Source organism: Bison bison, unplaced genomic scaffold (assembly GCF_000754665.1).
Source record: "Bison bison bison isolate TAMUID 2011002044 unplaced genomic scaffold, Bison_UMD1.0 scf7180017864296, whole genome shotgun sequence".
Taxonomy (NCBI): domain Eukaryota; kingdom Metazoa; phylum Chordata; class Mammalia; order Artiodactyla; family Bovidae; genus Bison; species Bison bison.
This window is the reverse complement of record NW_011494868.1, coordinates 594,194-608,786: the sequence shown is the minus strand read 5'-3', so window position 1 is coordinate 608,786 and position 14,593 is coordinate 594,194.

Genomic DNA, 14,593 nt, shown 5'->3' with positions numbered 1-14,593 from the left:
GTGAAATCTCTTGGCAGGATGTGTGTTCCTGTATCCCATAAACAGAGTTAAAAGCTGCATTGTACTCATATCCAGAGGGACCTAACTAATGTATTAGCAAATTACAATAAAAGGGAAAATGGAAAAAGAAGGCTAATATTGGGAGCTAAGAATCACAGAAATCAGAGGAGAAGTGCCCCTTATATGTTGGTTTCTAGACTAATGGGTGCTAGAGCTAGAAAACAATAGACAAATTACTTGAATATAGTAATAACTGAATTTTGAAAGCAAATTAACCTAAATACCCCTTTTAAGCCTGAGTTACTTACCATTAAGTGTAGTACATTGTAAGGTTTGATGCCCTGTGGTTTCTTCAGTTACTAAAGACGTAAAGTGCTTAAAATAAGTAGGACGTATTGCTCTCATTGTGCTTCTAATCCATGACTAAAGAAGCTGATGGCATTAATATTAAAATTATATTTATTCATTCAGCATGGTGTTGTGTACAGGTGTGAATAGAATGTGTCTGAAGCACATGAAGAGAAAAGATGGAAATAATGTTAAATATCATAATTGTATTTATTATTCTTCCCCAGTCTCATAACTCATGCTATGTTGCAAATAAGGATGCTCACTCATTCCTTGTTTGAGGAAACATACTCAGATTGTATTAGTCATAACACTGGCTGGAGAACAGGGCTGATAGTAGATGTACTCTTTTTTCCTATAAATCATGCACATTCTCACATATAGCTTCCTTTCACTATTTTTCATCCTTGCAGTCATTAAAGTGAAACTGAAGTTGCTCAGTTGTGTCTGACTCTTTGCAAACCCATGGACTGTAGCCTTCCAGGCTTCTCTATCCATGTGATTTTCTAGGCAAGAATACTGGAGTGGATTGCCATTTTCTTCTCCAGGAGATCGTCCCATCCCGGGGATTGAACCCTGGTCTCCCGCATTGTAGGCAGACGCTTTACCATCTGAGCCAACAGGGAAGTATCTTGCAGTCATTAAAGCAGTCCAGAAAATATTTGATTCTTGCTCTCCTTCTGGACTTTTTCCACCAGAGAGAATTTATTATTGACCATGTGTCTGAAATTGACCAGTTTAGTTCAGTTGCTCAGTCGTGTCTGACTCTTTGTGATCCCATGGACTGCAGCACATCAGGCCTTCCTGTCCATCACCAATTCCCAGAGCCTATTCAAACTCATGTCCCTTGAAATCAGGGATACCATACAACCATATCATCCTCTGTCATCCACTTCTCCTTCCACCTTCCATCTTTCCTAGCATCAGGGTCTTTTCAAATGAGTCAGTTTTTTGCATCAAGTGGCCAAAGTGTTGGAGTTTCAGCTATAGCATCAGTCCTTCCAATGAATAGTCAGGACTGATTTCCTTTAGGATTTACTGGTTTGATCTCCTTGCAATCCAAGGGGCTCTCAAGAGTCTTCTCCAACACCACAGTTCAAAAGCATCAATTCTTCTGCACTAAGCTTTCTTTATAGTCCAACTCTCACATCCATACATGATTACTGGAAAAACCATAGCTTTGACTAGATAGATCTTTGTTGGCTTCATAATGTCTCTGCTTTTTAATATGTTGTCTAGGTTGGTCATAACTTTTCTTCCAAGGAGTAAGTGTCTTTTAACTTCGTGGGTGCAGTCACCATCTGAAGTGATTTTGAAGCCCCCCAAAATAAAGTCTCTCACTGTTTCTCCATCTATTTGCCTTGAAGGGATGAGACCAGATACCATGATCTTAGTTTTCTGAATGTTGAGCTTTAAGCCAACTTTTTCACTCTCCTCTTTCACTTTCATCAAGAGGCTCTTTAGTTCTTCTTCACTTTCTGCCATAAGGGTGGTATTATCTGCATATCTAAGACTATTGATATTTCTCCCAGCAATCTTGATTCCAGTTTGTGCTTCATCGAGCTCAGCATACTCTGCATATAAGTTCAATAAGCAGGATGACAATATACAGCCTTGACACACTCTTTTCCCGATTTGAAACCAGTCTTTTCTTCTATGTCCAGTTCTAACTGTTGCTTCCTGACCTGCACACAGATTTCTCAAGAGGCAGGTCAGGTGGTCTGTGTAGCATACATATATATAGAAAAGATAGGTGCCAGGGTAAAGAGCTTTAGAGTTAGCATGGAGACTACTCTTGTGGTCCAGTGCTTAGCATTCCATTTGCAAGGCGGGAGATGCCGGTTTGATCCCTGGAAGGGCTTCACTGGTAACTCAACTGGTAAAGGATCCATTTGCAGGCAGTAGACTCCAGTTCTATGCCTGAGTTGAGAAGATCCCCTGTAGAAGGAATAGACTAACACTCCAGTATTCTTGCCTAGAGAATTCCATGGACAAAGGAGTCTGGCTACAGTCCATGGGGTCACAGAGAGTTGGACATGACTGAAACAACCAGGCACAGCAGCACAAGGAAACCAAGATCCCACATGCGGGGGGTCAACCAAGCCTGCACACAACTAAGACCCAGTGAAGCCAAGTAAACAACTATTACAAAAGAAAAAAAAAAAAAAGAGGGGGAGAGAGAGAGAGTCAGTTCATAGTACGCCGTTTGCAAAGGATTCTTTTTTTCAGTCTATTTCCTGAAGAATAGAAAAAGAGAATATGGAACTGAGAAAATTTCAACTTTTGATACACACAGCATGAGTGAAAAATAAACATTTCTTAGTTTAAGTCAATGATGCATTAATATTCTCTAAAGTATGGTGGCACTGGTAATAAAGAATTTGCATGCCAATGAAGGGGACTCAGAAGACACAGGTTCGATCTCTGGCTCAGGAAGATCTCCTGGAATAGAAAATAACCACACACTCCAGTATTCTTGCATGGAGGATCCCATGGACAGAGGAGCCTGGCAGGCTACAGTCCATGGGGTCACAAAGAGTCAGACATGAGTGAGGACACTCACATGCACTAGTATTTTTTGTTACCTCTGCCTAACTTAGCTTATCCTGAATGATGCACTTAGTTACATCAGATCATTTAAATCTTGCCCAGAAGTTTCTCAAAATCCTGTAAGTCCCCATTCTTTTCTTGCCTTCTCTTCTATTATTCCTGTGCTTGATTCTATTTTTGATACAAGAATATATAACCATCACTACCGTGCATATGGAGAGTTGGACTATAAAGAAGGCTGAGCAGAGAAGAATTGATGCTTTTGAACTGTGGTGTTGGAGAAGACTCTTGAGAGTCCCTTGGACTACAAGGAGATCCAACCAGTCCATCCTAAAGATCAGTCCTGGATGTTCATTGGAAGGACTGATGTTGAAGCTGAAACTCCAATACTTTGGCCACCTGATGCGAAGAACTGACTCATTTGAAAAGACTCTGATGCTGGGAAAGATTGAGGGCAGGAGGAGAAGGGGATGACAGAGGATGAGACGGTTGGATGTCATCACCAACTCAATGGACATGAGTTCTAGTAAACTCCGGGAGTTGGTAATGACAGGGAGGTCTGGCGTGCTACAGTCCGTGGGGTCACAAAGAGTTGGACAAAACTGAGCAACTGAACTGAACTGAACCATGCATATGAGCTGTGTGATATTGTAGGGAATTTTACTTATTTATTCATTAATTAATTTTTATTTCTTAACATTTTTTCAGATTTATCAAGGTATAGTTAATGCATCATTAACTGCACATGATTAAAGTCCACACAATGTTTTAACATATATATGTGTATATATGCACCTTTGAAGTATCACCATCAACGTAATGAACATCATTGTCATCTCCCAGAGCTTCCTTTTGCTCTTCTTTAAAAATTTTTATTGAAATATAGTTGATTTATAATGTGGTGGCTTGTTTCAAGTGTATAGCAAAGTAATTCAGTTATCTTTTTAGATACCTTTCCATTACGGGCTATTACAAGATATCAAGCATAGTTCCCTGTGTCAGTAAATAGATTTATGAATCCCCATGAAAAAAATTGAGATAGTTCAAAAAATTACATCAAAAATTTGAAGAAAGCTCTCCATGTTGATTTCTTTCCCTAATTAAAAAGCTCTAAATCATCACCTTTTAATGTCTATAAGGCTATACTTTTTCCAATTGAATGTGCTTTTCTGCTTTACTAGATGGTTAAAGTAGCATGCATAATGTATGCTCATGTGAGCTCAATCACTTCAGTTGTGTCCAACTCTTTGTGATCCTATGGACTGTAGCCTGCCAGGCTCCTCTCCTCATGGGATTCTCCAGGCAAGGGTACTGGAGTGGGTTGCCATGCCCTCCTGCAGGGGATCTTCCTGACCCAGGGATCACATCTGCATCTCCAGTGTCTCCTGAATTGCAGGCAGATTCTTTACCACTGAGTCACAGGGGAAGCCGCAGCGAATCCACAGAGTTTGAAAATACAGGATCTTATTATAATATAGCTTATTTATATCAATTAATTATTTCAATAATACTTGCTGTGTGCCTTCTGCATTCCAAATATTTATGTAGGTTTCTGGAAATAAGACAGCAACCAAACTAGATACAGCCTCTGCCTTCATGGTATAGGCATTCCAGAACAAGTGAGACCTATGTCAAGTGATGCCAAAAATTATAGCAGGAGAAGGGGAATAATAAGTGTCCATAGTAAAGCATGGTAGAAGGAGTAGAGTAGATATTTTATAAAATGTTTTCAGGTAAAATTTCTCAGAATAGATGACATTTAAGCCAACTTTCACAGAAAAAATTTGGAAATTCTGAAATTTTGGAATGGCACAGATGAATATATAAAATGAAATAAATTCAGAAAAGTCAAAAAATTAAAATTAACCATTCTTCAATTACTTTTAAAACATTTTTGGATTAACATCAAGGAGTTTAGGAAGCATTCTGTACATAATATTTGTAATTTTATAAAATTTGTACTTTTATAAATAATATATCATTGACAGTTTATTTTTCCATTCTTTTAATAATTTTATTTTTAAAAAATCTGGAATGCATGCTAAACTATTAACACTGTATGTTTCTTGAAAGCAGAATGATGAGAAACTTTTGCATTGTGCCTTTTACATTTTTATATTACTGAATATTTTAAATCAGAGAACTCATAAGGCTTGAAAATATTCTTCTGCAGGGTAATCACCAATGGCTCTACAGTATTCTATTATACAGCTAATTAGCTAAAACAAAATTTATTTTATTAAGCCACTGTTATTGGATATTTAATCTCTCCAGATTTTTGGTGAATAATTAGATTTTAATGATTTTCATGACAAATATATAATATACCAGCTACATTATAAGCCAATTAGACTTTCATGGACTAGCTTGGCAATATATAGTTTTGTATTCTATGGGAAAATTGTATTATGCATTCCAAACCATTTATATAAAGAGTAACATTGGAGCATAATCCATGTGCTAATTGTGTGCCTTCTCTACAGTTAAATAGTTTTGTAACTTGAGCTGTTCCTATGTGCTGCTAGACAGTATGGAAGCGATATTCATTCACACTTAAGTGGCCAGGTGACTTGAGCATCATATGAAGCAACAAGTGCTATTTTTCCTTAAAACAATTTATAGCACTAATAAAAAATTTGAACACTCAAACCACCTTCTGGGGGTGAGAGGGAGGGTTCAACTGAAAAAACATCAAATAAGTCCATGATTGAGGAAACTATATGATGTACGAGTCTCAAGGTAGTAGGCAGCATTCTGTGATAACTAGCCCTTCACCTAGGCTGATTTGATTGCTCATCTTTGTGTTCACACACATCTGGAACTATTTTCACACTGTGCTTATCACACTTCACTGAGACTTCTCTGCTTCACTGTCTCCCAGTTATCTTCCAGCATCTTAAAATTGGTGACCACATATTTTCTCTGTGAAAACACTGCATGTTAGCACAGGGTCCAGCTCATGCTATCTCCTCAAGAGATGCTTATTTACCTGAAATAAGACTGCTTGAGAAATGTCACAGGAGAGAGGATGAATACTGATGTTAGAATATTGTGGATACTTCCCCAAGCAAAAGCAAAATTTGGATAGAAAAAAGAAAGAAAGAATGGCATCACCAGGTCTGGAGAAATGCATTCTCTACACTTACACTGGAATTCCCTTCAGTAGACAGGATCACAGAGAGAGTGTGTTGGAATTATGCCTGCAACATTGAAAAAGAAATAAAGTGATCTTTTGTCTCTTCTAACAATAATATCTTCCTTTTCTTCAAGAATAATAGTCCTATCTTATATATCAGTATATTAATAGGAATGGAGATTGAGCTGCTGCTGCAACTAAGTCACTTCAGTCGTGTCTGACTCTGTGCGACCCCATAGACAGCAGCCCACCAAGCTCCTCCATCCCTGGGATTCTCCAGGCAAGAACACTGGAGTGGGTTGTCAGTTCCTTCTCCAATGCATGAAAGTAAAAAGTGAAAGTGAAGTCACTCATTGGTGTCCAACTCTTAGCGACCCCATGGACTGCCACCTACCAGACTCCTCCATCCATGGGATTTTTCCAGGCAAGAGTACTGGAGTGTGGTGCCATTGCCTTCTCCAAATGAAGGTTGAGAGGGTCTCTTAATATTAACTTTGTGTTCCCAGCAGCCATTCTGTGCCCACCACTCATATGAACTGATTTTTCAGATTTCTTTATCACCTTTAATTTGTCCAGATGTAAGTAGTAAGAATGGTGAAAGGGGATGAGGGAGAAAATGGAAGGTTTGGGGCACTAACTGAGTGAAATCTCTTTTGTATTATACAACCTAAGGGAACCATAGAACTTCCAGGCGGCTCGGTGGTAAAGAATGTGCCTGCCAATGCAGCAGATGCAGGAGACATGGGACTGATCATTGGGTCGGGAAGATAGTCTGAAGTAGAAAATGGCAACCCAATCCAGCATTCTTGCCAGGAAAATCCCATGGACAGAGGAGCCTAGCAGGCTATCATCTATATAGCCACAAAGAGCTGGACATGACTGAGCATCTTAGCACACAAGGGAACCATGAAAATAAAACTCTCAGATCTCGAGTTCAGTCAAGCAATTGCCAGTCCGATGTCAATGGTCTGAACTGTACTGCTATGTTTGCACAGAGACTATGTTTCTCAAGGACTTTTGTTGTTCAGTTGCTAAGTCATGCCCGAACCTTTGTGACTCCATGGACTATAGCCTGTCAGGCTCCTCTGTCCTCCACTATCTCCCAGCGTTTGCTCAGATCCGTGTCCATTGAGTCAGTGATGCTGTCTAACCATCTCATCCTCTGCTGTCCCTTTCTGCTTTTGCTTTCAATCTTTTCCAGCATCAGAATCTAGACGACCCCCAGTAAATGACTGAACATGGTAGAGGCAAAAACATTCCTGGAAAATGAGAAATTCTTCCAAAAGACTTTGGCTTGATGACTCCCTGGTGAAATTTTTGTGCTTTCCTTAGACTGCACAGCAGCTTAAGGACGTTTCAATTCATCTTCTTTCCTTCCCTCTCTCTTTCATTCAGGGTCAGACCTGCACAAAATCTTATGGCTCTTCCAGCCTTTCTGATTCTCTCGCCATTTCCTTTCACTGGCATTTTTCATAGACCTCTCTGTCAAAGACTCGAGTAATAAAATATAGCAACGTGCTATAATCACTTATATTTTACATCTCAATCTATGTACCAATCTTCCATCTATCCATCAGTCTATCTAGTTGTTTAAATGTATCCATTGACTAGATTGTAAATATCTTGACAATGCCTGGTTTATCATATGCAGCAATTATTCAAAGCTGTGTATTAGTTTTCTAGAGCTTCCTTAACAAAGTACTACAAACTTGGTGGCTTAAAACAATAGACATGTACTCTATAGTTTTGGGGGCCAGATGTCTGAAATTCAGAAATCAGCAGAGCCACAACCTCTCTGAAAGTTCAGAAAACTTTTTCTGCGTTTTCCCGGTTTTGTTGGTTTTCAGTAATTTTTGATGTTCCTTGACTTGAAGATGCCTCATTCTAATCTCTGCCTCTGTCTTCACATGGCCTTCTCTCTCATGTCTCCTGTCTCCATTTCTAAATATCCCCTCTTTTATAAGGTCAATGGTCATTGGATTACGACCTACCCTAATCTACAGTAACCTCGTTTTAGCTTGATTGCACAAGTAAAGTTCTTATTTCCAAATAAGGTCATATTCACAAATACCATCAATTCAGGCTTGAATGTATCTTTGAGGGACACAATTCCATCCACCGTGTTGTGTGACTTGGTTTTACCACTATTGCTGATGTTGCTCCAACTGCTACAGCTGGCCCAGATTCCTCAAGAAATCTCTGCTACCCTGTTGCTAACAGCTCACTTTCTCAGTTGACCCCGGTGACCTCAAGGTACCCCAAAACCAAACCTAATCACTTTTAATTTAGGCTAAACCAACTCTATTCTATTCAAACACAGCATATATAGCAGTTTGGCATGTTAAACTGACAGTGAGATTAATATGCCCTTCCTGAACTCGTCTGCTGTGAAATTCTCTCTCTCTACTTCTGTGTGTGGTCTCTGCAAACATGAGGCACACAAGATAGCTGGTCTGTTTTCATGATGCTCTCCTTTTGATGCTCCCATTTCTGAGTCTTATCAGTAGGGTTTATTAAAAAGATATTCAAGGTTTAAGGTACACAGGGATTCAGGAGCCTGGGACAATAGATTTTTATGGCTCATGGGCCACATATAGTTTTATTATAGGCATCAAGAATGATGACCTTTACCAAAGGTCATGTTAGTTCTCAGTCATGTCCAGCTCTTACAACACCATGGACAGTAGCTTGCCAGCATCCCCTGTCCATGGATTCTCCAGAAAAGAATATTAGAGTGTAGCCATTTCCTTCTCCAGGAGATCTTCCTGACCAAAGGACCAAACCCATATCTCTCATATTGCAGGCAGGTTCTTTACCATCTGAGCCACTGGGGAAGCCAGAAAGATTGATTACTGATGTGTGCTCAGTTGTGTCCAACTCTTTGCAATCCTATGGACTGCAGCCTGCCAAATTCCTCTGTCCATGGAATTTTCCATGCAAGAATAATGGAGTTGGTTGCCATTTCCTCCTCCAAGGGATCTTCCTGACCCAGGGATCAAATCCGAGTCTCCTGCATCTCCTTGCATGGCAGGCAGATTCTTTACCACTGAGCCACCTGGGAATCCCACATAATCTTTCTAATCCAAAACACTGTGGTGCCTTTCCAAGGATTGAGACAAAATGTACACATAAAGGTGATAAATGTTAAGCTTACAAGGAGAAAAAAAAATAGTTAATTCAATTATATTGGACTTTATACTTTAATACATGTGTCAGTATCTATATGTCTGTAATTATATCATGAAGAAGGCTTCTGTCACATGAAAGATAACATGCTAATTGTTAAAATACAAAGAAAAGAAGAAACGTGTTAATTTTAAATCCCTGCTACATGATAGGCACTGATCTTCGTAGGTCTATCATGATTACTTCTGTATTCCTGATATTTCAACTATGTCTGGCACATAGAAGCTGTCCAATTAAAAAAAAATGTGTTGAATGACTTACTGACATAGGGCTGTATAAAGACAGATGATAGCAACTGTGACAGCCTGAGGGAATCAGGAGAGATTGACTCTTTGAACTTGACCATGAAGGATTCATTTCTTCAAAAAAAGGAATGTTAGAGGTCTGTGTGAGTGCCCAGTCATTCAGATGTGTCCCACTCTGTGACCCAGTGGACTGTAGCCCACCAAGCTCCTCTATCCATGGGATTTAAAAGGAAAGAATATTGAAGTGGTTTGCCATTTCTGATTCCAAGATATTAGAATCCTACTTTATGAGGAAGCAGTTTTTCAGCAGATTAAGGTGATTCATATATCAAACAACATGAGAAGACTCTCATAAGGGCTAGGAGGATGACTTGCAGAATAAACACTATTGAAATTCAGAAAATGAAAGGATGACAGTAAGCTAGATTAATCAAGGAATGTTTACCTAGAACTGAGTGAGACCTCTCTCTCTCCCACCAATGAAGGAAGAAGGAATTTAAGTAGTGTAAAGATTAGACACCCATACAGTAAGGGGCACAGAGGTTGGAGTCAGCAATGCCTCACTAACTGTCCTGAAGTGCATTGTTTGTGCAGTCGCATGGTGGGAGGTATGGTTGAAATTCATCCTAAGTGGGCCCTGGAAGCCTGCCAGGGCCAGGTTCTCAAGGAGGTTCTCCATGCACACCTATTAGAAGTGCCCCTGAAACTCAGTCTCTTCCATGTTCACAAGGAAGTCATTGGCCACCACCTTATTTAAAACTTTGTTTATCCCAACTCTATTAAGAAAGATGAAAGATGGATTGAGCTTTACTCTTTACTCACCTGGACTAGAATTTTTGAAAAAAAAAAATCGAATCAGGAATAATTTTATAAGACACTTTATTCTTTTACAAAAAAATTCGTATATATAGATATGAAGACATAGAGATAGATACAGAGCTAGAGACAGATCTCCCAAAGCGCCATTTCCAAAACAACTCAGAGAATTCCATAGCTAGGAAAGAATGTTAAATTATGTAGTTACAGGGGCTTCCCTGGTGGCTCAGTGGTAAACATTCCACCTGCCAATGCAGGAGACACAGGGTTTGATCCATTATCTAGGAAGATCCCACATGCTGCCAAGCTACTAAGCCCATGCACCAAAACTATTGAACCTGTGCTCTACAGCCTGGGAGCCACATCTTCTGAGCCCTTGCACCGTGACCACTGAAGCCTGAGCGCCCTGGAGCCCATGTTCTGAAACAAGGCAAGCCACCACGACAAGAAGCCCTTGACCACAACAGGAAGCGGCACACAGCCTTCCTTTTACTTGCCTCTGGTTTATACATACTCATGTAAGCATAGAATACATATCTATATATACAATGTATGTTTTAAATATATAATAAGTATATATACACACGTGTATGTATACTCTGTGTGTGTTTATATTAGTATAATATGTATATGCGTGTGTATAAAATAGCAGAGAAAATGTGTATAAAAAAACAAGGGATTTCACAATTTATCAAAATGGATCACCTCTGAAAATCTAAGCTGATCTGGATTTAAATTAATATATTTTTTCCTTTTCTTTCTTCCCTTCTTTCTCTCTTAAAGTCCAAATATTCTGTTTAAATATTTAAGACAGAAAATGTTAAATTCCCATAAATCTAAATATGAGGGGAAAGATATCATAATACTTTATCTTCCAGGCCGAGAAATATGACTATGCTAGCAGTGTTCTGTGGGCTTGGCTTGTTTGCAACAGCCAAACAAGTTCCACATGTCTTTATTGCTCCATGTTCTGTCAAATATTTCTGGATTTCCTTATAAGCTGCTGAACTGGCTCAGTTGCCTGGGTATTCAAAATGGTTTTTGATTTCTTCATTGAGACACTTGGATTTAAATACCCAGGACTGGCTTGAATGTGGTGGATTTGTTATCTAGATCACTGAATAGCACCTTGAGAAGTGGTAAAATGGCACGGCCTTTGGGAGAGTGTAAGTGTCCATGTCTCCTTTGGGCAGCAAAGCCCCAGAGTCGGTGCACATCTCAGACACATAGCAATTAAGTTCAGAGTGTTTTTTTAAGAAGAAGAATCAGAGAAATATAAATAAAACCTTTGGTATTTTGCAGAGGAAGCATTATAAACAAGTAAGTTGGCAATATCATGGTAGAAATCATATCTACACAAAAATTCTACATTAATTTTTCTTTGCAAAAATATATATCAAAAAAGAATAAGATTCAGACTCATACTTTATTAAAACAATGAGGCACCATCGATTAGAGTTTATTAGCTCCTGAGAAGAAATTTTATTTCAAAATGTGTTTTGCTGTCGATAATAAAAGTGTCAACAATATTAAAAGAGTAATCGTTAAACAAGGCTTTCAATGACTAATTAATTTCAAAAGATCAAATGATGTTTCTTTCTCCTGTTAGATAACCTAAGTACCTCATTGCCTGTCAAATTCTAAAAAGGTTGCTGGCAAATTACTGTAGTCCTCCACCTGGCAATTAAATAAAAGTAACTTTTCAGGGTGATACGGTTTCTGTGGCCACAGGTTATCATACCTGAGGAAACAACACATCCCTGGTGTTTTCCACAGAACATTAATTTGTGCCCTATTTGTAGAAGAAAGAAAATGAAGAACCATAAAGCAAGTGAGATGAGTCCTTGAGACAGAAAGAGATTGAGTATTCCACTCTATTTGCTCAGGCAAGCCTCAGTTTTCTTAGGTGAAAGGTAGAATCTGAACTAAGTACTAAGCAGGTTAAAAACTGCCATGATGAAGGAAAACGCTTTAATCTGTGTTTTGCTAGCATACATACTGTTCAGAGAGTGAGAAAATGTTTAAAAATGGCAGGTTTGTTGTTGCTGTTTTCATCACTAAGTCATGTCCAACTCTTTTGGGACCCTGTGGACTGTAGCCCACCAGGCTCCTCTGTCCATGGGATTTCCCAGGCAAGAACACAGAAGTGGGTTGCCATTTCCTCCTCCAGGGGATCTTCCCGACCCAGGGATTGAGCTCACATCTCCTGCATCAGCAGGAGGATTCCTTGCCACCGAGCCACGTGGGGAGCCCAGCCATGACAAGAACTGATTACTGAGTCTCTGAGCACTCTGTTGCCCACAGGTTCCCAATGTGTACTTTACCACTTTTAATATTCTCAACAAGAATTAATATTCTCAACCAGGAGAAGTGTTTGTTGTCCTCATCTTATAGATGTGGAAACTGAGTCACAGATTAAGCTAAACCTAGCTCTTTCTAGTGCCAAAAACAATACTTTTCCTTTTGGCATGCTATGCAACTAGGGAGCATAAATAGTACTGAAAAGTGAATCAATCAGTTCAGTTCAGTCACTCAGTCGTGTCTGACTCTTTGCAACCCCATGGACTGCAGCCCGCCAGGCCTCCCTGTCCATCACCAACTTTCAGAGTCCACCCAAACTCATGTCCATTGAGTCGGTGTTGCCATCCAACCATCTTATCCTCTGTCATCCTCTTCTCCTCCCTTCTTCAATCTTTCCCAGAGTCAGGGTCTTTTCAAATGAGTCGATTCTTTGCATCAGGTGGCCAAAGTATTGGACTTTCAGCTTCAGCATCAGTCCTTCCAATGAATATTCAGGACTGATTTTCTTTAGGATGGACTAGTTGGATCTCCTTGCAGTCCAAGGGACTCTCAATAGTCTCCTCCAACACCACAGTTCAAAAGCATCACTAATAGTATGGCTAGGATATTCTCTCTAAAGTCAAGCTGTGTTAGGTTGGACTAGGTTGACCAAATGTAATTATTTGAGAGTCATGTACATATAACCTAAAGCAAATAGTGACGACAGAAATAATAGATGAGTTTTCCACAGTTTAAGCATTTTGTTTTTTGAAAGGGAACATATGAAAAAAATAATAAACTCATTGTTTAACTTGGCCAGAATCAGTAAGTCATTAGTCCAGTGATATAAAAATCTGTTTTGAACTCTCAAATTTTTAATTTAAAAATTCAACTTTTTTGTATATATTATCATGATAATATTTAAATAATTGTTGACTTTCAAAAATGTGATTTGTGAAGTATCTTTCTCAACACAGTGATGCGGAGGGGCATAACCAAACGTACGCCAAGCTATTTTAACCCTGAAAAGAGCTAGGTTTGAATTCTTTCTTAAATGACTTGTGACTTAATTTGTGACTCAGTTTCCTCATCCATAAGATGGGAACAATACCATTCATCTGATATTCTAGGAAGACAAAGAAGTTAGTCATAGACAAAGATCTTAAATTTTATTTTAGTATACATGCTTTTTCTGTATAATGCTAAATCCATATCGTCATATTGTGTATATCTAATCAGGACCCAAATTGTTCAGTTCACTCAACTTCTGAATATTTTGCTGACAATTTAGCTTATACTAGCCTCATATTAGGACAGGAAGAAAAATACGCCCTTCCTTGAGAGACTCCTCTGATGTTACAAAAACATGAACAGGGCAGAAGTTGTAAGTTAACTCTGAAAGTGTGCTGATAAACTTTGAATTATTTATCTTTGAAATTTAAAACATGTGTGCATAGCTGCTTGCTGGACAACTGCTCTAAATCTTCAGTCCAGTATCACTGAGCACTGCCCTTGGTGATTCAGAGAAATTAAAAGGTAAGGTTTCTGCTTACTGGAAATAAGTCATGAACTGGCTTTGCATGTCTCTATTTTGGTCTGGCATACACTTTTACTGGAAGGTCTGATAGTAACCTCTGAAGAAATTCAGAATAAGGAAATAATGTGATATTATTATTTCCATTTCAGAAATTGGTCTAAATGGCATGATAATGAGAACTTGTTGAAGCCATTAGTGTATGTGTGTGTCTGTGTGTGTGTGCACATGATTACAGCCACAGTATATTCATCAGTATGTGATGCATTAGTATATAATTCAAGGATACACACATGTATACATTTCTGAATACCATGAACTATAGATTATATCTATATGAGGAGAAAACAAAAAAGCACCTATCCTTTTGAAAATTTGGACCAATTAGAAGCTAGATAGAGTTTAAAATTTTAAATAGAAGTTATTTTACTTGTTTTAGTTTTGATTTGTTCATTTAGCCACTAGGTCACATCTAACCCTTTTGTGACCCCACGAACT